General features: G+C 52.2%; 1 protein-coding gene across 2 annotated transcripts in view; it reads right to left on the bottom strand.

Annotated features, from left to right (window-relative positions):
* The window catches only part of mgat4c (mgat4 family member C), a 61,765-nt gene extending 47,052 nt beyond the window's left edge, over window positions 1-14,713 (bottom strand). For both annotated transcript variants that reach the window (XM_003967790.3, XM_029841561.1), the window contains exon 1: window positions 13,992-14,713. The gene's annotated coding sequence lies outside the window, so the exon portion shown is untranslated. The remainder of the gene's footprint in view (window positions 1-13,991) is intronic.
* Window positions 14,714-25,455: the final 10,742 nt, after the last annotated feature.

Genomic DNA, 25,455 nt, shown 5'->3' with positions numbered 1-25,455 from the left:
GGCGCTAATATCTAATGGGTGACGCCATGGCGGGGGGGGGGGGTGTAAACCTTGTTTGTGCAGGCCTGTGTACCTGACTTTATTCTCTCCAATAACACGATCTGCTAGGCTCCGGTCCTCTGGGCTGCTCTGTCTTTGGTGATTGAATGCCAGCTCGTCCGGGAGGAGGCCGGATCATTTAACTGCTATTCTCCTCGGCTCCCTCGTGGGAACTTTTTCGTGTGTTCGTCTGAGGCGACTGCAGCCGTAAATAATATTTATGTGTAAATCCTGGAGAGGGCTGCCGTGGTGATAACACAAACATGGCACAAGCTGCAGCCTGATGCTGAGAAATATGGCAGGGAATTAAGGGAAGATTGCAGTGTTAAGAGGGTCGCGTCGACACGGGAGCCGGCTCTCGTCGGGACTGCAGGAAAATCGATGCCTGTCGACCGAATGCAAACGGGCACGCTTTCATTTTCAGGAGTGAAAAAACAATTGAAGGATTTCAGATGCTAAAGATTGGGGCATTTTAGCAACTGGGTTTTTCTAAATCGCCTCCTTTATGAGTCAACACGTAGGGAAGACAACCTTGAATCTGTGGAAAAACACTGGGAATTCTAGTTGTGCATTAGGAGCCGGAGCCATTAGGCAGAGAGAAACACACTGAAACATCCCAGACAATCTTCACAATGACAGGAGATCCACAAAATATCCCACACGGTTGCAGGGACGGAAGCTCATTATGCCGAATCTGCTGCTGAGTTCAGAGCAGCCCCATCGTTTGCTCGATTATGTCACTTCCCGATTTGCCAAAGCTGGACGGCCAATGAGAGCACGCCTTCTGGCTCAAAGGAACGGGCAAATAATGAGTCGGGAAAAGGCTGCAGATGGGCAGACTAATGAAGCCGATTTCACTACAAAGGGAAGCAAACTGGATCTTAAATACCAGTGTAAATGTCTGATCTGCTTTATGTTTCAGGCCTTAGAAGAACTTTACGGACACATAAAACAAACTCGGGACTCTCAGCTTTACTATTTAAATTGCATTAAGCAGTATTTTTCCAAGTCTATGCAAACTATCTGAGCATATCACAAGTGGAACACTGAGGGAACATCAGATTTTTCCGAGAACAGGGCTGCAGGGGAAGCTGCAGCAGGAGATGAAAACAGGAGAAGAAAAGAATTCCAACATCATCCAGCAACACTTCCAGGATCTTCTCGCCGAGGTTTAGCTACAACTAGCCAGCGACTCAGAACAAACCGCTCGGGCTTCCCGCTCACAGGAGCAGCCCACAGCTGTTATTTAATGTTTGGGGAAGAAATATTCAAATTTTCACGCGAATCTTCTTCCTCTTTCCTGTTTTCCAAGGAAACCAAGCTAAAAATATCTGGGGCGCTATCAGGAGGCAGTGAGACCGTGGAGGGAGCAATCCCAGAGCACTGACTCACAGGTTAATATGGAAAAGTCATCCAAAACATGACCCACGGAAGGAAGGTCGAATTGCTCCGCGCTTCGCCGCTGCCATTTCCATTTTTGCTGCGGTGATTGACACACTCACTCATCCTTTTCACTTCCTGCCGGACCGCTCTCATTTCTTTCACCTGAAGCTTCGGCAGCAGAGCTCACTCGGAAACTTTGCCTTACAGTAACGTGACGGAAAATAAGGTTTGGACTCAATTATGGCTGCGCCTCCGTATTCCCCCCTTCTGGTCTTTTCTCTCTTTACATCCATCAGCTCTGGTCACGGCGTATCGGGCCTGGCCGCAGCACAGTCACGCGGCCCACAGGCTCGTCACATGACCCCCATAAATGCGACCTGCTGACAGAGAGGGCGGCTCCGCCATCACTGGGCCGCTCGGCTGCCATCAGCAGGTCGTTGGGTCCGTGAGCACAGTTGGTGCTGCTGATTGGGTCCTTCCAAGAGCCGTGGCAGCACCTAAAAATAGGTGATCCAGCAGATTGGTCCACATGCAGACACAGTTTCCATGGAGGAGTTGTGATCATCTCAGCCGGAAAGGTGATTAAATATACATCCAAATGTATAGAAGCAGAAACGCATTAGAGTTAGATGGCCTATATCATGAAATATGAAAGAACCGCTGAAGAGGATGTTAACAGGTCTCCAGCAGGGCTGTAAGTGAGTCCAAGCACCGCCCCCGCCCCCTCCCGCCCCCCCCGCAGGCACACGCCTTGGATGCGTTTCTGGGCTGCGGCAGACGCAGGTAAACACTGAGGTGGGTGTCCAGCCCCAAATCAAGAACTTTAACGGACAGATTGAAATAAAAAGCATAAACACAAACGGCTGTCGGGAACGTCCAGGTCGTGGTGCTTCGCAGGGAAAAACGGCCGTTTCCTGGGCTGTTGGTGTCGGTTATTTGTGTCGGTCCCGTGTGTGATCCTCCTCACCTGTGAGCCCCGATGAGTCCCGCCCCCTCCTGTGCCACGCCTGTGTCTCATTGCCTTTAGATGTTTGTGCTGAGTTTCTGTTGGCTTGAGTTGGTTTCGTCTTCTCTTGTGCGAGGAAATAAAGGCATTTGCACGTCTTTGATCTTTATCTCAACTACATTTTGACGGTTTAACGCGAGGAACTGGCCTCCACATGGGGGGGACCATTTCCTGGGATTTACTAGCTCCACTTTAGGGGGTGTACTGATGGATCATCCACACGTGCGCGTCCATCATGCTGCTCTTCCAGTGGCTCCCAGATTAAACGCACTGTAAAACATGTGCCTGCGCACATATTTCTGCTCCATAGGTAAATTCTTCTGAAGGAAAATAGAACATGTGGAATCTTGTGCTGCTATTATCTGGGAGACTCAACCTGTACTACATTTCTTAACACACTCGATTCAATCGATAATGTTGCGGGAAGACTGGAGCAGGGATTCAAATATACCAGCGGCTGCTATAATGGAGGGTTTCCTGCCCGTGCAGCTAAAACCTGCTCCGAGTTCAGCGAACGTGAGGAATAACATGTTTGTGCTGCTCGTCTGAGAATGACAAGGAAGAGGCGGAACTTGAAAAGAGTCTGGAAGCGCTAATGAGCCTTATTTTAAGAACACAACACAGGCATGAATATTTAACGCCGCGGCTCCTTGATGAAGCACCAAAATAGTGGCCGATGAGTGAAAAATAGTCTGTCTGAAGCTGCCGATACCAACTGGCTGGAGTATAACGTTGTTTACTCCGTCGTTCTAATTCTGAAACTGTTTTCATGGTGACACGAAGCCCACCAGACAGCCAGCGGGATCATAAATAAGCGCGCGCTGGTCTGGACCAAACGGCTCTAAAGGCAGAACCACCAAGCTGCAACTCATCCTGTGCTCAAGAGACTTTTGTCCTTGTTTTCATTCTTCTCTTTGTTGGTGGAGCAGCTGTTTTAGGTCCTCGGAAAGACTCGTTTACATTTGGTTATTTGATTTTTGAGTTTGGGGATGATGCAGCAGAGCTGCTGCTGCTCCAGTGGCCGTGATAAAATGTGCATTATTTACGCTGAACAAAGAGCTTTTAATAAAATACATTTAAAGGTTATTTGAAGATGGGGGCTGTGATCACGTGAAAGGCTCGATAGTAAATGCTACACGTGCTGCATTTTCATACAGAAACTGTGAGCAAACGCCCTGAGAACAGATCAAAAGGCTACCAGGCTACTAACAACGGTAACCAGGAGTTCTTATCAAAGAAGGCTGGATTTGTCTCATTAAAGCAGGCAAGAAATGGGAGGAGGAAAAGCTCCAGTTCCAAAGGGAATGAAACAGTTTTGCCCGTATTTGCTTTGTTATTTAGCTAGAGCAGCTTAAATTAATTACACTCATCTTCATCGCTCTATTCATTATTCTAGCTGTAAACACATTAGTCAAATGAAATGTCAGAGCGCACCTGGCTTTCTTATCTCCACCGTAGACGGCGCATCGTGCTGGAAGCAGCGTTTTAAAGAAACCCGCAGCCGTGCACGGAGCTCGGCGCTGGCCGCCTCCTCAGCCCGCCGCAGCCTCCCAGGAAGCCTTAATGTAGAAGATTTGTCAGTGTCAATTTCCCGGCTAATCTCTCCAGCCCTGCTCGCCGCTGCCTCTGCAGCCCATTCCGTCTCCCGTGCTGTCGCTACCTGCTCACGCCATCCTGCCCGGGATACAAACAGACAGCACCAAACGGGTCCGTGGGGGGTGCGTCTGCAGCCGGACCCAGCACCAAACGGGTCCGTGGGGGGTGCGTCTGCAGCCGGACCCGGCACCAAACGGGTCCGTGGGGGGTGCGTCTGCAGCCGGACCCGGCACCAAACGGGTCCGTGGGGGGTGCGTCTGCAGCCGGACCCAGGACCAAACGGGTCCGTGGGGGGTGCGTCTGCAGCCGGACCCGGCACCAAACGGGTCCGTGGGGGGTGCGTCTGCAGCCGGACCCAGGACCAAACGGGTCCGTGGGGGGTGCGTCTGCAGCCGGACCAGCACCAGACGCATCCAAACCCATCCGAGCTTCCACACGGAGGCCTTCTGGGTTTTTTAAGGTGCACGCCACCGTCGCTCCCCCCTCATCGAGATGAGTTCAGGCCCATCTAGAGATGTTTACAACACGTGAGGATGAGATGACAGACCAACGGCGTGCACGTGAAGATAACGACTCTGTCAGGTCTGATGGGGGGTGAAGTTCATCAGCGGAAATCCACAACCTGAATGAGTGGAACACGTGAGCGTGAAGGTCGGTGCGAAACATTCCAATGACAGAGTCACGTGTGTGCACATTTTTGAGTGTAAAGTCCTGAAATGTGCCCCCCCCCCCCCCCGCTACACAATCCTCCTGTGAGTGGAACATTGGTTCATCTCCCACGGAGCAGAAGGCCAGCGCTTGGTGCATGTGACGTCCTGGCGGGTTTGGTCGGCGGCTGCCAGGGGAGGAATGACGGCGCTCCATGATGCCGATGAGTTAAATCCACGGAGCAGATGCGCGCCTGACGCCGACTTCAAGGCACAATGAAACATTTCACTTCAAAGTGCAGCGTCTCCTCCTGGGACAAACTGCGAAAGGTGGAACAGATTTCTGGAAATCCTCCATAATTCAGAGGGAATCAATTAAACATGGACTTTAATTAAATATTGTCCGAGCTGTGCCAAGGAGCAGCAGCAGACGTGCGCGCCACGCTGAACACGTATCGCTGGTCCTCAGACCAGCGCCTGTTTAAAGCATCAATCACAATAACCGGCTTCAAAATGCGGGAAGGAACTGGGAAAAAGTTTCTAAATCATATTTGCCTCACAAGTCCAAAAAAAAGAGAGTTTTGGAGTGGAAGCAGATAAAGTGTTGACGGGAATATTCTGTTCCGGATGTTGTTGCCTTCTTGGTCTCTCTCGGTGAGGAGCAGCTTGGAGCTGTACATTATCATCTAATAATGTCACTACATTCCTCTGGGAACGATTATAATGGGCAAATCCTGAGACGAGTCCAACAGGAGCGGAACAATAGGACGGGGCTGCAGTGGCGGAACAATGGGAACGGTCGGCTGCAAACCAAACACAAGCCTAAGAGCTGACCCTGGAGATTTGATTATGCTATTTCTGTCCCCCAATACAGCAGCGCTGGCAGGAAAAGCCATCCCAACAACCAAACCCGGGCATAATGACCCCCGATGATTGTGAGCAACGTCCAAATGAAGTGTGAGGAAAAGCCACGCAGGGAAAAACAAAACACACGTCTCACATTCGCCGTCCGGGCCAATGATCTGGGAAAAAAAAGGTTATTCCTTCGCTTCCGACACGGCTAAAGTCTGCAGAGGTGCTGCAGCTGTTCGCAGGGAATCGCTTGTTCATTTGTTGGTGCTGTTATCTGTGCACGTCTATGACAGTTACATGCACGGAAAAGCCGGCAGGTATTAGCATAATAAAGGGAGAAACAAACCAGCGCCTGTGTAATTCCCGTTCGACTAAAAAAGGGAGAAATCTTAGCAGTGTTGTGGTAAACAGGGGTACAAATCCCCGCTGCTCCGGCAGCCAGACGCAGATACTTCTGATGATTTACGCCGTTTCCATCCCACTTCCTGCATTTGCATGTGTTTGATTTCCAGCAGCCGTTTGCAGGGCAACAATACAGACAACAAGGAATTAAGATCCATCCTTTCTAGCTCAGATTATTCATCTCCCCACTCAAGTTGTCTGAATTTGGGGAAACACAGCTTTACGTTATTCATTGATACCCCCCCCCCCCCCCCCCACACACACACACACACACCGATGCTAACAGCATGTCTTCACACGTGGTTTGATATCGGTTATATTCATCAGCTAATCAAGCATTTGTTGATCCTCCACTTCCAGAATCCCAGAAATCCATTCTTTGCGTGAAAAATCAAAGATGCCGACAGGAAGTGACACGGCGGAGTCGTGAACGTGCGAGGCCGAGCGTCACCGAACGTGCCTGAACGAGAACATGGCAAAGCCTTTTTCTCAGCCGCCGCTTGAGAAGACAAACATGATATAATTAGGATTATTAAGACGAGCGCAGACTAAAGGCCAACAGTGTTAACAGAACTGCCGATAATAAAGGGATTAGAGGTGATTCACTTCCACAAGATGATGACATTTTCAAATAGAAAACAGGAATTCATTAGCAAGTGTGAGTGACAGTGGGGGGGCGGCGAGCAGAGCCCAGAGACGGAGAAACAGGCCGGTGCTGCTCACAGGCCTCTCATTTAAAATGTCACACAGACAGGTAACGGGGGGGGGGGGGGGCACCTTTGGGAAACCAGAGCAAATCTGCAGCGTGGAGACGAGCGCTGACCCTGTCTGACCCACTTCTCCCTGATTTATGCTTTATGCTCCCCCAGCAGACACAGCTTTGTTCTGGGGGGGGTCATAAATCTCCCACACCTTGAAGCTGATCAGCTGACCCCCCCGCCCTGACAGCTGCCCCACCCCCTCCTCCTCCCCACCACACACAGCAGAAATCACCTGAGCCACAAGCGGCGGCACTTCATCACCGCCAGCAGACGCTGGTGTGAAATAGAGCCGAGCCGAGCTGGGCCGGGCCGAGCCGGGCCGTCGGTGCCGAGGCGCTGGAGAGCTTCAGCCGATTGGTCGGCTCTGCTCCAGCTCTGCTCCAGCTCTGCTCCAGCGGCTTAGCTGGGATCCAGGAGGAAGTCCGACACCCAGCGCCTCAGCCAGGACTCACTGGACTCTAAACCAGGACTGACGTGGAGCACAATGACGGCAGAACAACGGCGGGCTCGGTCCATCCGGTCCAAACACCTTCTGAGACACCCTCCCACCACAGAACAGGGGGGGCAGATGAGCTCAGCATCGGAGGAGCGTGGAGCCGATGGAGCGCCGCTCTTAACGATCGGCATGACTCAGTGGGGTGGGGGGGGGGGGGGTAATTGGCTCTCTAAAAAGTGGCTCAGAGTGCTGTTATTGTTCTGCTAATGCTTCCTTCTTGCCTCTCCTCCTCTTCAGTCTCCTTTGTCTACAGACTCATCCTCCCCCCCCCCCCACCCCCCCCCTCTCCTTTCACCACCCCCCCATCACCACCACCTGCACCCCATCAAGCACAACCCTCCTGATACTAAAGGATCCAGAAAACCTACTTCTCATCGACTTTCCAGTTTTCAAGGCCTTGGTGCCGCTATGATGAGAATTGTTGGCCAAAACTAATTATAGTTTAAGGCAGAAGCGCCGGGACGCGGTTCAATAATTCATGAGTTCAATTTAGGAGACGATGGCAGATGCGGACCTGAGAAAACAAAGCTCAGCGGCAGCAGAATTCGATTTTCTCCGAGACATTCGGACACGGTGTACGTGCGTGTCTGAGAGGTTACAGGGTAGACAACAGGATATTACTGACTTTATCATCCTGCAGCATCAACAGGCAGCTACAGATGAGTCCTGCCGGCACACGCAGCAGAACCAGGCAGGAACGCGGCGCCCCCACCACGGGGTTACCACGGCAGCGCAGCACACGACACCATCCTGGTGCGTGTGGCCACTCTGTAGCCAGGAGGCTCCGTATTCCAGCACAGTTTCTGACAATTCCACACGTTCCGACGTCAGGCCGGAGTGTCCCTCACACACCCGGGGGCAACATTAGGGTCCGGAACTGGGATAAATGACAGGAGCCGGAGGAAACAACGGGCTGAGAGCAGAGAACTGAGGCGGGGCGCGCTCCCCGCTGACATCCAGAACCATCTCGAATCAACCGGACCAGATGAAAGCTGCAATTTCAGCACTTCTGCTCCATTTTGATTCTTTTCTGGAATTACAGACGAGCCTCTGAAAAGTTCCTTTTACTTTACGTGAATCTGCACCCGAGCACCTGGAGCTCCTGGAGCTCCTGTGCCGTTTGAACGGCCATCCTGGGGAGCAGCGTTTGAATGTTCTTACATTATTTAGAGTTTCCTAATCTGAGCTCCCAGCTTCCTCCTGACGACCCAGTGGGTAAACGGGGGCCTCGGAGGAGCCGTTCGCTGCACATGAAGCCGTTTATTGTTAAACCTGGCGGCTCCATCGGGGCGAGCAGTTGGACGCAGTTAATCACGGAGGTTTTATTGTTTTTGGGGGACTCTTGATCTACTGCTCTGCTTCATTTACCAGCTGCACGTGCTGCACTTTGAATACCAATCAGGTGACCAGAATATTCCCAAAGTTTTCCGTTTTTGTGCCCCGAAACTTTGAGGAAACCAGACTCCTCCATTTGGCGTCGGGGCCAAATGTGTGATGTCTGCTTGAGCTCACCTCCGGGTGCTGATCAAAGCTGCTCCCCGCCGACAACAGCAGCAGCTGCTGATGAACAAAGAACCAAACAGTTGAATAAATAATGACAATATGTCACGATTATGCAGCCCATCTCCACCGGTCCTCCACAACGTTCTCCCAGCCAACACTGCTGCCTTTGGTCTTTAATTCGCTGTCACTGATGCATCTTTCATGAGGGAATTTGCCATCTTCCTTTGATTCTTTGGCACTTTTGGTGCAGCCGTCTAGCAGTCCATTAGCTTCCATTATCATCTGGTAATTACGCACAGCTGAGAGACGTGCACATCCAGCAGCGCCGGCGCCCTCTGATACAGATCGTCAACAGGTAAGAAAAGCAATTACAGTTGCTATTTGAAGCAGCAAATCAGTTTTGAAGCACAGAAATGTCAGACGGAGCTTCATCGGTACATCTGGAGGAGACTGGGGTGTCGGGCGAGATGGCTGGAGGTGATGAACGGAATTTCCATTCGTCCGTTGCCATTTTTTGCCCCCGCTTCACTGTGGAGGCCGAGAACTTCAATGTGGGGCCTCCTAATGTTTGGTTACTCCATTAGATGCTGGGCTGCACCTGTGCTGGGGCCAGTGTTACCACTAGGGGGCGATGAACAGAGAGACACGGCTGAAGAATTCACTTCACAATAGAAGAAGAATTATAAAAAGAAGAATAGAAGAAGAATTCACTTCAGAAGACTGAGAGTGTGTTGCTGTGGAGGACGGCTGAATGTTCTGAATGAAGATGAGCTTTGCTTTGTCTCCTCTCTGGTTGTGCGTCACTCGTTTCATTGTTTTTGTGTCTCTTGTCCACGTCCCCACTGTCTGATTTGAGCAATAATCCAACAGTGTCTCTACACTGTCAACAACCCTCGATGAGGTTGTTGCTTCCCATGATGTGGAAACACTTTTTGCTCTCTTCACACGTCATTTTCATCTTATCTAATAATCTCTGCTGTCGCTGCCTGACAGAACCACCAGTTCAGTCTGAGTCCTGCAAAGAAGAGCAGAAGTGACAACAACTCATCTCTCACACGCTGTCATCCGTGCGTCGGTGCCCCTCAAACACCAGAATCCGAAGCCTCAAACACGGCTACAAACACGCACCTGCTAAAACCAGAGACCAGTTGAGACTTCCAACACTTCGGCGACGCTGTAGCCATCACCCTGATAATTTATTGTCCCATTAGCTCAGCACGAGCTCCACAGACTGACTGAAAGCACATGCAGGCAGCAGTTAAGGAGTCGTGACGGCCTCTCTGCTCCCTGGCAGCTGAACACCAGCAGCTCTGCTGGTGTCACATGTGCCCTGATGAGGCTTTCAGCATTTACTGCTCAGATGTGCTCCGAATCCGAGCAGAGGTGAGAGGAAAGGAACGTCAGACTGAAACACCTCCAACGGCTCCCATTCCCCCCGCAGCTTTTTGCTTTGAATCTGCTGGGAGCCATCTACAGAACCTATAGTCAGGCCGTATATGTTCAAACATCTCTGCTATGCAAATATAAATATGGGAATACTTTGTTCCTATTAAACCCTTTAAACATGGACGCAAGATCCAAATCAGCTGCGAGCGTCGTGCTGGTGAACGCTAGCGCAACACGTATGAATCATAACTTTGATGTCTTCTTTGTTCGTCTATATGTTTAATGACTTCAGAGGTCTCTTTCATGCTAAAGCGTCGCAGCACGCTCACAGTTTTTCCTTTTCTGTGCAACAGGCAGTCAGAAAAAAAACAGCTTCTGCCCTAAGAAACAAAGATCTGGCCTTCAAACAGGCCTTTCAATGTAGTATTTATTAGAATGTTGCAGTTACATTCATTCTGCGAGATCCAATTAAAGAAAACAAACATAATTCATACGTGAGTAAACGGCCAAAAGAGTGAATCAGTTGGACGTCAGCACCAGTCAAATAGAGCAATTAGTTTCTGATTAACGTGCACGTCAATCACTAACCAGCAGCAAATAAACCCTGAACATCAGCACGGCTTCAGAAATGAAGGACGGAAGATGAAAATGGTCCCTGACAGATGTTGGCGGCAGCTCCCAGCGCCGCTCTCTTAATGGTTTTATTGGTTCAAGTAAGATAAGAAAGCCGGCGAGTGTTGACGTCACTCTGGAACGTCAGGCTCACACCGATAAACGGATTTAGATCCCGAACGAATCTGGTCACAGGAAGCGCTCAACGCTGCTGGGCCTTTCCCAGTGGCTCCTGGGCCTTTCCCAGTGGCCGCCGAGCCTTTCCCAGTGGCTCCCGGGCCTTTCCCAGTGGCCGCCGAGCCTTTCCCAGTGGCTCCTGGGCCTTTCCCAGTGGCCGCCGAGCCTTTCCCAGTGGCTCCTGGGCCTTTCCCAGTGGCCGCCGAGCCTTTCCCAGTGGCCGCCGAGCCTTTCCCAGTGGCTACTGGGGCCGTTTAGAATGTAAACGGTTTTGAAGCAGACTGCCGATGAAGCAGCCGCTCGCAGAGTGGAATTCCATTTGGATGCCAACACTGGAGAAAATACCATTAAGATATTTTAATCATTTAATTGCTATTCGAACAAATGAATCTAATAAAACTCTCTCTGCCGGAGCGGGGCGGGAGCGGGAGCGCGGCGCCGCGATGCTTCCTGAAGAGGCGGAAACCTCGAGGACGACGCCACCTCTGCAGTATTTGCGCGTCCACGCTCCGACCCCGCCGGCCTGGCAGGAAGTCAGCGGATATCTCGGGCCTCCGCTCGGCGCCGGCATCAACGCTGGACGCCAGCCTGCAGGTCCGCTCCGGCTCGCTCTCCTCTCATTGGCTGCCCAGAAGGTTTCAACTGACCAAACGCTGCTGATAATCAGACGGCGGGGGAGGGGAGCCGAGAGGAGAGCCGGGCACTCAATTATTTTTGACATTTGTCTAACCTTTTACAGGAGAAGACGGGACCGCCGGGAAGGGGGGGTCGCTGGTGCCGGAGCCACTAAACAGATGGAATGTTTCACCTTCTTTTAACTGGTTCTGGTTTGAGACAATTGCTTTGCTGGAGGAACTACGGTGGCCGTGTGGGGACAAAGCAGCCAAAGGAGAGTTCCTCTGATTCCGCGTCTTCCTGGGATGTCTGATGTCATCTGGCTCCAGTCAAACGTGGATGTTAGCGGCTGGAAGGCGGCAGCAGAGACGGGCTGTGTAATTGTGCTGCATAACTCAGAGGGATTAGAGCTTTTAAGGTTTCTGCTCTGCCTGAGCACACAGACTCAGAAGAAGACGTGATGCCTCCAACGCGAGAGGACTTTATCGTAATGGTGGAACGATGTGACTGAACACAGGGAGGATGAGTCCTTTTATTCAAGAGTCATTTATTTTAGCCTCTCAGCAGCGTCCCGACACCTCAGCTCCGCTCACGCCTCTCACCCGCTCACAGGGGCTCACAATAACTCCCCTCTGCTGTATTTCTGCAGGCCTGCCACATTCATCTGAGGTGTTGAAGGTTTCTAAGGGAAGAAAACCGTTCGACGCTGAACAAATACCATCGTGGAGGAGATTCTTCTGAAAAAAGAGTGGCGGAATTTGTCTGCTGCCCCCTGGTGGCGCGCTGCAGTAACGGAAATGAGCTCCTCCCTCAGAAATGGCAGCTGTTCAACTCAAGGAGCGCTCTTTAAAAGCGAATTCCTTTCAACACAGTTTACACGTGCAACAGTTAAAGATCTTTTAATGAAATTAGCGAGCGGATCCACATCCGCCCACGTCGTCCCTGCACAGACTCAACCAAGCAAAGATGGCGGCTCGATGATCAAAAAGGCTAATCAGCCGCTCCTGCTGCGACAAGATGTCCAGTTATTCCTCTGACTCAGCTCCGCACTGGGAAAACAAGCGCCACAGACCCGGGCCGGAGACGTGCACTTAGCTATATTGCAATTTCAAATATTTGTGGAATTACTTGGTGACGCAAAGGAGGAATTCAGCTGATAACAATGCAGCTTCTCTTCAAAGAAGCGCTCAAGCTCGCGTGTCTCTTCCAGTCCTGACATTCACGTTTCTGGGTCACGGCAGGACACTTCTGACTTCTTAAGGAGCGTTTGAATCAGTGCAGATTAGCGCCGGCGAGCGGCGGAGCACTTAGCCAGAGTACAAACGGCTTTTAGAAACAACGGCGGGGGCCGTTGTGGGGGTTCCTCCTGCGCGGGAGTCTTTACAACTCAAAGTTTAATGAATTGTTAATAAAAAAAACCAGGTTTGAAACATCAACGTGGCGTCTGAGGATACAGTTGCAGACACAATGTCTCGCAGTTAATGGGAGTTTCACTGTTCCCTGGTAACAGGCGGAAGCTCGCGTTGGGGGACTCGCCCCCTGCTGACCCCTAATGAGCCGGAGGAAGCCCCCAGACCGCTGCACGTGTAATGAGCTGCTCTTTTCCTGCAGGCCTCTGAGATGAGCCACGGAGCCGTCACTGGCGCTGCAGGGTGACGCAACCTCTCTGGCCACTTTAAGGACAGCGCGTGCGTTTGGGGATCCGTCAGTGCCGCGCTTCGGCACTGCAAAAGTAAAACAGCTCATTTTCTATCCTGCAAAAACACTCACAGTGATGGAAACTGCTGCAGCGGCTCGTCGGAGGCCGTGCAGCTCGTCAACACCCCTGCATGTGGCCGTGCACATGTGGCACGGTCAGTTAGCGCACAGTGCTGGCATCGCTGTGGCTTTATTACCAGCCCCCTCGTGCATCATCAGTATCAGGGGGAAGTTTGCTGCAGGCTGCAGCCTGCCATGTGCACATTCTGGATGTTTATTCATGTCTAGAGTCCATATTTTGAAATAAATAAGGGAATTAATGACCACACAGAGCCTCAGGCTTCGGGGGAACACATGCTGTTTAGGTGTGCGACCGAATGATGAATATTTCATCCCCGATATCCATTTGTTGCCTCAATAAACGCTCTAACGCCCTGTAGGATATTTACATGTTTACTTTCCATGTTGCCGCCCGTGTGCAGCTCCTGAAACCGTCCTCCTGATTTCAGTCATTGTTTATCTGCAACCATATTTACACAATAAGGATTATTATTTGAAGCCTTGACCTCATCATGTGGACTTTGACACCCCCTTAAAGTTTTCTTTCAGCCACCCCTCCCTCTGGCTCTGCCGTGAGAGGCCGGAAAGGCAGAATGGAAAGTTCTGACCCGGGTGTCTGTCGTGTCGGTGACCCGCTACGAACGCACCGGAAAGAACGCGTGTTTACTGTATTTATGAGCCGAACCACGTGGTCCAACCTCCTGCCACCCCACCGGGCCAACTCCAGCCGACCCCCCCGACCTCACCCCCGCACTCACCTCCACGCCTGAAGACACTGCGGGGGTCCCGATGCAGGTGTCAGCCGGTGGATGTCGATCCGGAACGCCGGCGCCTTCTTCCCGTTCCGCGCGCGTCGCGATGCGGAGGCAGGTTCGGGCGGCAGATGTCTGCAGCGGCAGCGCCTCGTGCACCTCCGCGCGGTCTCCTCCGCGTCCGTCACCGTCCGCCTCGGCGTGTGCGTCCAGCTCTCACAAAAGGACACAGTTGGAGCGTCTCAGCGGGCCGTTCGGAGCCGTCGGAAGTGCTGCCACATCCCTCCGTCGCGTAGCTCCTGATGTGGCGCTCCGCTCCGCTCCTCTCCTCTCCTCTCCTCTCCTCCGCTCCACCCGGCGGACAGGAGGGCGGTGCGACGCTACGTTCGTGCGCTCCAGCGGTGCATGCGTGGCACGGATGCTCGGATCCCTGGATTCACCTGTCAACACAAGACAAAGTGCATTCTATTCAAAAAATAGGAGGCAAAAGGCAGCCTGGCCCCGGGGCTGGGTGCAGCCTGATGCCGCGCTGATCACGTCCAGGCGAGCCCATGTTTCTGCCCCGTGACAGGAACAGATTAAGAGGAGAAAACAATTAGATTAGAAATTCTCTAGATCTTCCAGGGGCCTCTGTCTTGAAGGAATGAAGCTACATATAGATTTTTATTTAGTTGAAGCATCACTGGCCCAACTTTTTATGACAGCCGCGGTGGGGGCGGGGGGTTGGGAGCGGGTGTGGAAGACCAAATAGAGGTTTCATCCCATGAATCATTTTATGTGTCGTGTTGAAGGGGGGAGAGAAGAGGGAGGCTGAGATTGAACCAAGCTTCATCTGGACAGAGAAGCTCATCACTGACCCCTTTGCTTGTTTCCTGGGAGAGGAAAAACACACCGGATCATCATATAATCAGACTTTATAGACCCAGAAATGTGTTCTGAAAGTGGCCCATTAATGCAAAAGTGCAGCTGTTTCCCACTTTTACATGTTTGCTTGAACTTTGCAGCAATTCGGAAGAGAGAGTCAAAAAGAAGCTAATTTTGGCAAAAGAAATGGCACAGAAACAGTCAAATAACCCAAAACGGGGAGATGCAGCAGCTACAAATGTCTAGAAATGTCCTTTATTTGGTGCTGTCCATTTAAACAAGCATTAATTAGCACGTTGTTTCATTCTAATTAAAGTGTCCTCGTCCTTCTGCTGCAGCCCCATATTTCCAGTAATTAAACCTTTAAAGCTTTTATGCTACCAAACATGCTATAAAAGGCTTAATATGTTGCGCGGAAAGCCAGAGAATTAATCTGACTTTGATATTGCGAGCGTGAAAATCTCAATATTCATGAGCGTCGGAGGAAGCCGAGCCGAAAAGTGTTCTTGTTTAATCAGCGAGTCTCATTAAAGACTGGGCTTATTAAAAACAACAAACAGAGAATGACACCACGCCAACATGGCCGCCGCTCGGAGGATTGTGCAGATCTGAGGTCAGATTTAAGAGACGCTCTTTATGTGCAGATTTACCCCAGCGTACATAATTTAGCTCCGGACTGGTGACATAGTAGAACGATACGGAGCACAAACATCGTCTTAAATCCGAGTGTGTGCCAGCGGAGCTTAAAGCTCCTAAAGAAAGTTATAGGAACAATCGCGTATAAATGTGGATTAAAAAGGCCTCCGAAGAGCGTGCGGCAGAGGAAACGTTTACTTTACGCACTTTACCCCCCCCCCCCCCCACACACACACACACGCACACACACACTGTCTCTAACTGTGTTTTCGGCTGCAACGGTCTGAGGTCAAGAGTTCAGGGTCAGAGGCAGCTTAAGATGAATCAGAGTGACAATTAATGAATGACACATCTTTACTAGTCAGGACGCCAAACAAGCTCTGCTGCTGCTGCTGCTACTGCTGCTGCTACTGCTACTAATGCTACTACTAATGCTACTACTTCTGCTGCTGCTGCTAATGCTACTATTACTATTGCAGCTGCTCTGCTGCTACGGCTGCTGCTCTGCTGCTACTGCTGCTGCTCTGCTGCTGCTGCTAATGCTACTATTACTACTGCTGCTAGAAGGGCATCAAGAGTGACAGCAGATCTCTGAAAGCAGCTTCCGGTCTTGAAAAGCTAAACACAGCACGCAGAAAGTCCGTCCGTCTTTATTCACGTCGCTAGTTTGAATCCAAATACGATGTTTCTGACAGAAATGATCCCATCTGGACGAGCACATTTCTCCCTCCTGTTGCTGTGTGTGCACGAGCGTCGTCAGGCACTCCTGAAAGGGAAAAGCAGCAACATTTATGAGACACAGGCAGCCTCCTGCCATGTTTACCTGCAGCAGCCTCAGCACGGGGTCACCCAGGGGATCTGCCCTCTATTTTATGCACACACACACACACACACACACACACACACACACACATACACACACACACACACACACACACAAACCTGTTGCTGCGTCTTAATCGCAGCTTCTGACGTGATAAATGTGGCCTGTAGCTCAGGGAATAACATTAACCCCATAACAGCAGTGCGTCGTCATTAACAACGCCGCTTCTGACAAATGTGTGAGAGGAAAATAATCATTTCTTAATGTGGTCCACATGAAGAGCACAGAGGTAGACAGAATGTACAACTGAACTAATGCACACACACACACACACACACACACACACACACACACACACACACACACGCGCGCATGCGCACTAGCTTCGTTGCTATGCAGGAAGCCGCTGACACCAACTGGCCTCATTTGATCAGCTTTACGCCTCCTTTGAGACACGTGCACAATATTGATCAGGGCTCTTCTCGGTCGGCCTCTTAACATTCATAGAGATGAATGGTGGAAGAATCTCAGCATCACGCCTGAGCAGCGTATTGGCAGGTTGCCGTGGATGCAAACGAGCTGAAGCGCAGCGGGCGGCAGCGCGCCGCGCTTCTGGTTTTTATTTAGCGTGATCAGTTCCTGTGATCTGGTTAGATTCACAAATGATTCATCAAAACTTCTTTGTTAGCTTTGTTAAAATTCGGAGTCGTTTGGTTTGTGTAGATCCTCCTCTGAGAAGAATAAAGGAGGTTGGGAGACGCACCCCTGAGGTGCCCCAGAGGAAGGTGATTAACCACAGTGTGAAGCAGACGGACAAGAATGCATCCAGGCCTTGACGCCTCTATAACCATCAGTGATTTGAAGCTACTTTCATGTTTTCATTTAGTTGTGGTTTAATAATTCCTGTTGGATTCACTGGAAAACATTTAAACTCCTGTTTTAATCCCGGCCCGGCTTCCCCGGTGAAATCTATCAAATTAAGCCTGCAAATGATAATTTCATACTGGTGATGAGTTGGAGAAGCAAGCAAAGGGTTTATAATGTAAATTGTTAATCAAATATGTTTTAAATGGATTTATGTGGAGTTTCTCGTCTCCATTTGCTGAGGAAAATCACAAGAAGAAGAGAACGAAGCCTTCCGAGGTTGGAAACGGGATCCTTCCGCCTGCAGAGCAGCACCGATTTCCTGGACTCGCTCATTGTTGCAGCGTAGTAAAATAGTAATTACCGGTGATCCTCCTGCCCTTGTCAGAACCTCATGAGGTGGGTGAGAGGGACACAATCTCCTGAAGAGGAACAGGTAGTTCTGAAATTAAAGGGAGCAGCCCCTCTTCCCCCAGCATCATCCATGAGCTGAATGGCAGCGAATAACTGCTGAGCCTCCTGCTGGATCTCCTGCGTGTGGAGCTCCTCCACAGACAGGAAGTGCAGACGCCTGAAGAGGTTAATCCATTGTTTATCCCACAATGCTTAATCGTTCTCCTAAAATAACAAGGAAACAGGCGTCCTGGAATCGACGCCGATGGACAGATTAAGTGGATTAGCAGCAGATTGTCGAGGGGCCCTGAATCGAGTCAACACGGAAAGTCTGTTTGGACCCGTTAAAAATGCAAATCAGCCAAACGGGGCAACGCAGGACGAGGGCGCCGCGCTGGCGCCGATAAAGGAACAGAAGCACCGAGAGTTTATTTATGGACACAGTTGATACTCTCAGATGATGCATCTTTTTTTTTTTTCTTTCCTCGGATCTGTTTCAAACACAGACGGAGCAACGTGGGTCCAAATTCTGGAAGCTTTGGGGATGCGGCAGAATTCCTTGGCCTTTTTTAGCTGCAGCACAAGGCACGCTCGGCTCCGGAAGCCCCCGGGATTTGTCACTGCGGGGTGTTGTGGACACATTTGGAGGTTGCGGCGCCTTAAGAACCTCAATATCTTAACATCTTCACTTTCACATCTGGAAGTCGGATGATTACAGGGGGATTTTCCTCCCGAACAAGCTGCTAAACATTAATGTGGTTCCCTCCATCGTGGCTGCGTCCAGGAACGGAGGACGCGGCGCCGAGCAGAGCACGGGCGCCCGTGAGCAGGCGTGTTTATCACGGCACGCCATGATTTGTGTGCAACCTGTGTCCTGCTCAGCTCTAGGAAGCCAAATAATGATTTTAACTGCCCGTCAAAGAGATTGATTTGCCTAATCCTCCGTGGCGTTTCTTCCCCGCTGAAAGGTGGGGACTAATTTATGACACTGACGATGGGCGCGCTACGCCTGAGGATGAATGATCCGGCCTCCGGCAAAAAGAGGTAATTTCCTGTTAACGTAGTGCCGTAAACATTTTTCATCACGCCGAGCTGACAGCACATTGATGTGGCGAGGCCGCGTCATGTGCTCGCCTTAATCTCCAGAGATGCTTTTTTACCTCCAATTAGCGGCGCGGCCCGCTATCGCCCCCCCACCGGGCCTGGCGAGGCTCCACGGGCGGCAGCACCTGTTGGCTCGGAGCTTTTATAAATAGGTGAGAAGCTCTCAGGTAGGAGGAAGAGGGGCATCAGATAATCAGGGCGTAGAGCGAGTGATGAAGGTCGCCTGGAAGAGGAAGACTTGCCGAGCCGAGGAACGGAATGAGGCATGAAGGCAGGCGATCAAATTACATAATGTAATTATGTTGACAACCCAGCCTGTGTTGACACTTTGGGATATGGAATATTCCAGTGATTTGGGCTGTTCATTAGGCTCCGGGATAAATAATACAGACTCACATTAACGTGCTGACACCCAGAGCCGCATTTGCACATGAATGAACATGCTGAGACAAAGAAAACACTTTCAAGAATTGTGTTGAGGCTGAGGGAGCGAGACAATGACACGAGGAAGGGAGTCGCTGGTCATTTGTGCCCTAAGCGGCTGAAAAAGTGGGTTCATTAGGAACCTGCTGCGGTTTTTACACAGCAGCACTGATAAGGCTTTATTACGCACTCCAGCTGCTAAATTACAGCCGCTGTAATAAATCACAGCAGCAGCTGCATGTCTGTAGCATGCTAATGCGTGACAGTGCCCATGCTAAAGCTACTTTAGTCTCAGTCTGATACGCTCTGATGCGTCGTGCTAGCATCTCAGGAAAACCGTCGTGGACGTCGACGACGTCATGGAATCAGGCTTTTTGAGCATCTCACCGCTTCTCTGCCTTTTGTTTCATCCTGCGTAGCTCCTGTTTCCTTATTTCTTCATCTGAAAGGAAGCAAAAGCCTCAGTGACCTGCAGGGCGCTAACGTCCACCGGCAGGCCGGGACGGAGCCAACAGGCGTCGTCTCATTGTTGTTGACAAGGCTGAAGCGTATTAAATCCTGCGTCGCCCCGAGATCAATATCTGCTGAACGTGTTGAGGTTTGCCGGCGGCGGCGGCGACTCGGCGGCGTCGTGCACTCGCATTAGTCACCGGTGGAATATCTGCGGCCTGAGATCAGAGGGGATCGATCTTTCTTCTGTCACTCGCCGTCTGCTTAAATGCTGGATCGGCATTAGTTCGGATCCTAAATCTTCCGCTCCTCTCGGGGATCCAAGTCCACATTTTCAGTTTTTCTGGTGCCACTTCCCCCTCAACAGGAAGCAGGAGAGTCAGAGCGGGTGAAAGGATGAATATTTACGGAGCCGCTCAGGACGCGAAGCCCTGACCCTCCGAGCGGGTCAGAGCCGTGGGCGAGGGGGCCCCCGTGACGATGATGGGGATCTGTGAGGATGTGATGATAATTGGGACGATAATGAGGACGATGACCTTCACACACGTCTGTTAAATGTGATGTCGGACCTTCTCCTACAGTTTCCATCCACTGTGATTTGATTAATGATCCATCAAGATGCGCTGGTGTCATTAGCAGCTACCGGGGGGGCCACTTACTACTTACCTAAATATTTGACTCCCACGGGACCAGATATAACACTTAAACATGTGAGGATATTTGCATTGAAACCCCAGAACCGGCCCCCGTCCTGGGCCCTCCATCCCTGTCAGCTGGCTCCATCAAGCTCGTGGTGAAGGAGATGAAGTGATTAAGATAATTGCGTGAAACCTGCGTTGCCTCTCTGTGAGCCCACATTTGCATGGAGGCCGTTTCATCGCAGCCGTTTCCCTTGAAACATTCCAATCTTCCCTCGTCAGTGCGCCAGATTGAGCCGGAACGTGTGGAAAGCTGCCTCCATAAGCAGCCGATGACGCTGAGACGAGCTCACCATCTCCTCAAACACTCCTGCTGGAGTCACGCTGCTCTTTGAAAGCTTTGAGAAGCAAAAAGACTCCGTTTAAAAGTTAAAGTGCTAGAAGCGTTTTTGTGCTGTTGTCAGCAGAGTAATGTGGAAAAGCCTCGTGCCCCCCCCCCCCCATAACGGGCCTGAGGAATCATCTGCATCTGCCTCCACATGGCGCCGGTGGCTGCTGACAGCTACAGGAAGTTGTGGAGGAGCGAAGCTGACTCAGCACTTTAAATTGATAATTGTTAACAATAGAGTCTGGTTGGACCCCCCCCCCCCCACCCCCCCCTTTACCCTGCTGCCTGCTAGGTAAATGAGATAGTTGTGAAAACCAATCAAGGATAAAAAGAATTATATAGAAATGACACAGTGATCAAAGCACTTCCTGTTAGAGGCAGAACTGGGACCATTAAAGGGTTTTAACTTAACGACCGCTCCAGTAAAACGAATCCCTGCTAATAAAAACGCCTCATTCCAATTGATTAGATAAAAAAACAAACCCATAAGTGGCCTCTTTTCATATGTGGGGATCAATATGAGCCCTGGCCTCCCTCTGCCCCTCCCCTGGAGTTGGAGCGTTGCCTCCGTTCCCATGGTGTAAATAGTTCCCGAGCCCACGGTGCAGCTCAGCGGCCTCGAGGCCGCTCTGCTCGCCGCTCTGCTCGCCGCTCTGCTCGCCGCTCTGCTCGCCGCTCTGCTCGCCGTGCATGGTGCATGAGCGCGTCGGCCAAGGTTGAAGACTCCCGTCTCTATAGATTTCCGTGCCGCTGTGTTTCTGTGGGCGTGCACAGTTTGGGAGTTTCCCTGCTCCGCCAGTGTGAAAGCGACCCTCCTGCTCCCCAACGGCGCCCAATCACAGCCCAACCGAGAGGAACCGAAGCCAAGTGGGCGCCGGCGCGGCGGCGGTGATGGATGGGCCTCCCTACGGCGATGATGAATGAGGAAGGTGGCCATGTTTGTTTCATATCATCTGCCCCCGTTTGACCTGACACAGGTACCCACGAGTCAGCCGTGACGCCCCCACCTGCCTGGACCGATGCTCCACACGGCCCTGGGAGCCCCCTGAAGAACCAGTTTGCTTTGCCACCATCTGAGGTTACGCCCACTTTTAAGTGATTGGGAGGTTGTTTTTTCTTCCCGGCCCAAAATTCCAATAAGTAGTGTAATTAAACACAGAGGAAGCAATTAAAAAGTCCGGCTATCTGCAGCGTGCAGCCGCTGGGCTCTGGCGACGCGCCGACAATACGGAGGAGACGCTGTCACTTCCTCCCCAAGTCGTCACAGTCGCGCTCCAAGAACAGTCAAATAATCACGGTTGTACGCGGTGGCCAGGACCTCCTCGCCGCCTCCTCGCCACCCCCTCGCCGCCTCCTCGCCACCCCCTCGCCACCTCCTGGCCACCTCCTTGCCACCTTCTCACCACCTCCTCACCACCTCCTGGCCACCCCCTCGCCACCTCCTGGCCACCCCCTCGCCACCTCCTCGCCACCCTCTCGCCACCTCCTCGCCACCTTCTCGCCACCTCCTCACCACCTCCTGGCCACCCCCTCGCCACCTCCTGGCCACCCCCTCGCCACCTCCTCGCCACCCTCTCGCCACCTCCTCGCCACCTTCTCGCCACCTCCTCACCACCTCCTGGCCACCCCCTCGCCACCTCCTCGCCACCTTCTCGCCACCTTCTCGCCACCTCCTCGCCACCCCCTCGCCACCTCCTGGCCACCTCCTCGCCACCCCCTCGCCGCCTCCTCGCCACCCCCTCGCCACCTCCTGGCCACCTCCTTGCCACCTTCTCACCACCTCCTCACCACCTCCTGGCCACCCCCTCGCCACCTCCTGGCCACCCCCTCGCCACCTCCTCGCCACCCTCTCGCCACCTCCTCGCCACCTTCTCGCCACCTCCTCGCCACCTCCTCGCCCCCTCCTCGCCACCTCCTCGCCACCTCCTGGCCACCTCCTCGCCACCTTCTCACCACCTCCTCACCACCTCCTGGCCACCCCCTCGCCACCTCCTGGCCACCCCCTCGCCACCTCCTCGCCACCTCCTGGCCACCCCCTCGCCACCTCCTCGCCACCTCCTCGCCACCTTCTCGCCACCTCCTTGCCACCCCCTCGCCACCTCCTCGCCACCTCCTCGCCACCTTCTCGCCACCTCCTTGCCACCCCCTCGCCACCTCCTGGCCACCTCCTGGCCACCTCCTGGCCACCCCCTCGCCACCTCCTGGCCACCCCCTCGCCACCTCCTCGCCACCTCCTCGCCCCCTCCTCGCCACCTCCTGGCCACCCCCTCGCCACCTCCTGGCCACCCCCTCGCCACCTCCTCGCCACCTCCTCGCCACCTCCTCGCCCCCTCCTCGCCACCTCCTCGCCACCAGCTGAGCATTCTCCTGCGTCTCCCCACCTCAGTTCAGCTGAATATTAGTCAGATTTTAAAGAATCATCCCGCAGATGTTGTTCGTCAGTCCTGATTTGCATTTGCTATTTTCAGAAAATGATTAATTTTTCAGTCTTTTTATAAAGTCTGTGTGTGTGTGTGTGTGTGTGCACCATCATCCTCTTCATCCTCCTCATCATCAGAACCTCCTCATCTATTAACTTCTAATCTTCTGTGAGTTAATCTAGAACTTCAAAATAAAGCAGGCAGGTGTTTGTGAGGAGCCGACAGACTTTAAGCTTTTCCATCAACATCATCACGCTTCTTCTTCCACCTTTTTATTGAAAAATCATTTCTCTTCGGCTGGATGACCCATTTTTCCACGTTTTCAGATTTAAATGACCCCGGGGGCTCGGCGACGATGAGAATAAACGTGGTCTCATGTTTGAGAAGGCAAGCGTGTTTAATCACCTCCTCTCACACTTGAGGAACTTCGGCTGCAGCAGCTGCGACACGTTACAACAACCTCCTGTTATGACGTGAGCGGCGGCCTGGAGCCGAGGAGCCCCGGCACTGTTGGATGCTCGGTGGAGAACCCCGGCGTGAGCGCACCTCCTCCCACCTCGCAACCTTCTGCCCACGTGTCCTCGGCATGAAGCAGCTCCCATCTGCTGCATTTTCTAATTCAGGCCACCGGGCCGCGACCGCGGGTCCCGGGGGAGAGTGTCAGGTCACGCCGCCACCCGGACGGTTCCAGCCTCCTCCCGCTCCACCGTCCACCAGCTGTTTCTGCTCTCGGCTTCACGTTGGTGGTCGTGGAGTCCAAACTTTTAGTTCAATGATCTGTTGCTGGTCTGACCAGGAGCGTGAAGATGCTCCTCACTGAGAACGCACCTCTGGCAGCCACACAAAGGCGTCAGCCTCCGGCAAAGTTAGCGGGGCGCAACCTTCAAATAGAAATAAGAAGGCTTCACAATCTGGCTCCCACTGAGTCGTGTGTGTGTGTGTGTGTGTGTGTGTGTGTGTGTGTGTGTGTGTGTGTGTGTGTGTGTGTGTGTGTGTGTGTGTGTGTGTGTGTGTCAGCCTTTGAGAGCCTCCTTGAGCTTCCAACCTTTAAAATAAAGTGAGATCAGTTTGGACAGAATAAGGCTACAGTGTTTTGAGGTTAGGGCATTGAGAGTTACTGTTCAGGAATAATTTACCAGAGAATGAGAGAAAACTGGCCTCTCATTTCAGACTAAACCCACTAAAAACACACAGCGGAATTCAGTGCTGCTCCGCTCTGCCTTCGCTGTGATCATTGTGTCCATAGGGTCAGCCACGATCATGCATTAAATATGAGATTACGAGACAACCCATCCCAGAAGCTGCATGCATATGGATCAACGACGTCCAGCGCTGCCCAGTAGCTGCTACTGGGTGACCCAGTGGGTCAAGGTCCACGCGTTTAGCATGTCCAATCACGCCCTTTAAACACAGATTGAAACATGGTTATTCTCACTTTCAGAGTCAAGAGAAATTCTGAAAATAAATAAGAGCTTTCCAACGTTGAGGGACGAACTCATTTCATTTCAGATGTTTTGCTGTGTGTGGAGGCTGAACCTCGTCCCCGGTGTGGACGTCCCGTCACTGGTCAGCGGGATGCTGGGCGTGAGGAGACCGGGCCGACGGCGACAGCGCCGGCTCTGATGTGGCGTGAGCCTCCGAGCTAAAGCTGCACGTTGCTGCTCCGAGCAGAACAAAAGGCTGCATCGTTATTCATGTCCAGGAGCGCGCTCAGATGGAGCCGTGCATGTAACGCAGCACTCTCAGGACATCCAATCATCTGCCAGGACGAGCAGACTGTAAATGAAGAGCGCCGACGTGCCAGTGGAAGACAAATAAGGGGGGGGGGGGGGGCACACACGCACCTGGAACTATTCCAGTATAATCGGCGCCCATAAACGCCTCTTCTTTACTTTGGCTTTGTCCAGTGACCCAAATCTGATGAATTATCAAATGTGTTGGTTCCAAGGATGCAGGTATTCCCATGTGGGGGTGGGACCATGGTGAATCTGCATGTTGAGGGGCTCCTAAAGGATCAGCCACATCACCACAGACTCTTGCTGGTCAGTTTGACCTCATGGGCTCTAACGTGCACGTGGCTCATGCAGCATCGTGCCTGATATTTATGCAGTCATGGAGAAGCGCCCCTACGGCCGATCGGCTCGCCACGCCAAAGCTACCAGCTGACCGAGAACGTTAGTTTGATGAGCCGCAGTCCGAGCATGTCGCGTCCGCATATTCCCGATATGAGGGCAGACGTTCCAGACGTTCCGGACGTTCCAGCCGTGCTCGCTGGACTCATGAAAGCAATTAGTGTGTTCTGCTGACATGGTGTCACCACCAGATGAAGGTCGGCCTCTGATTGGAGGGTGTCAGACTGACGCCACCCCGGGAGGACAGTGAGGCGTCGAGTGGTGACGGACAGACGAGTGAAAACCTTCCGACCGGAGCTGGAATATGTGAGTGGCAGGAAGGTTTGCGGCTCTTT

The sequence above is a fragment of the Takifugu rubripes genome, chromosome 9 (assembly GCF_901000725.2).
Source record: "Takifugu rubripes chromosome 9, fTakRub1.2, whole genome shotgun sequence".
Taxonomy (NCBI): Eukaryota; Metazoa; Chordata; class Actinopteri; order Tetraodontiformes; family Tetraodontidae; genus Takifugu; species Takifugu rubripes.
The sequence above is the reverse complement of the archived record's forward strand: the minus strand, read 5'-3'. Positions and strand labels throughout refer to the sequence as shown.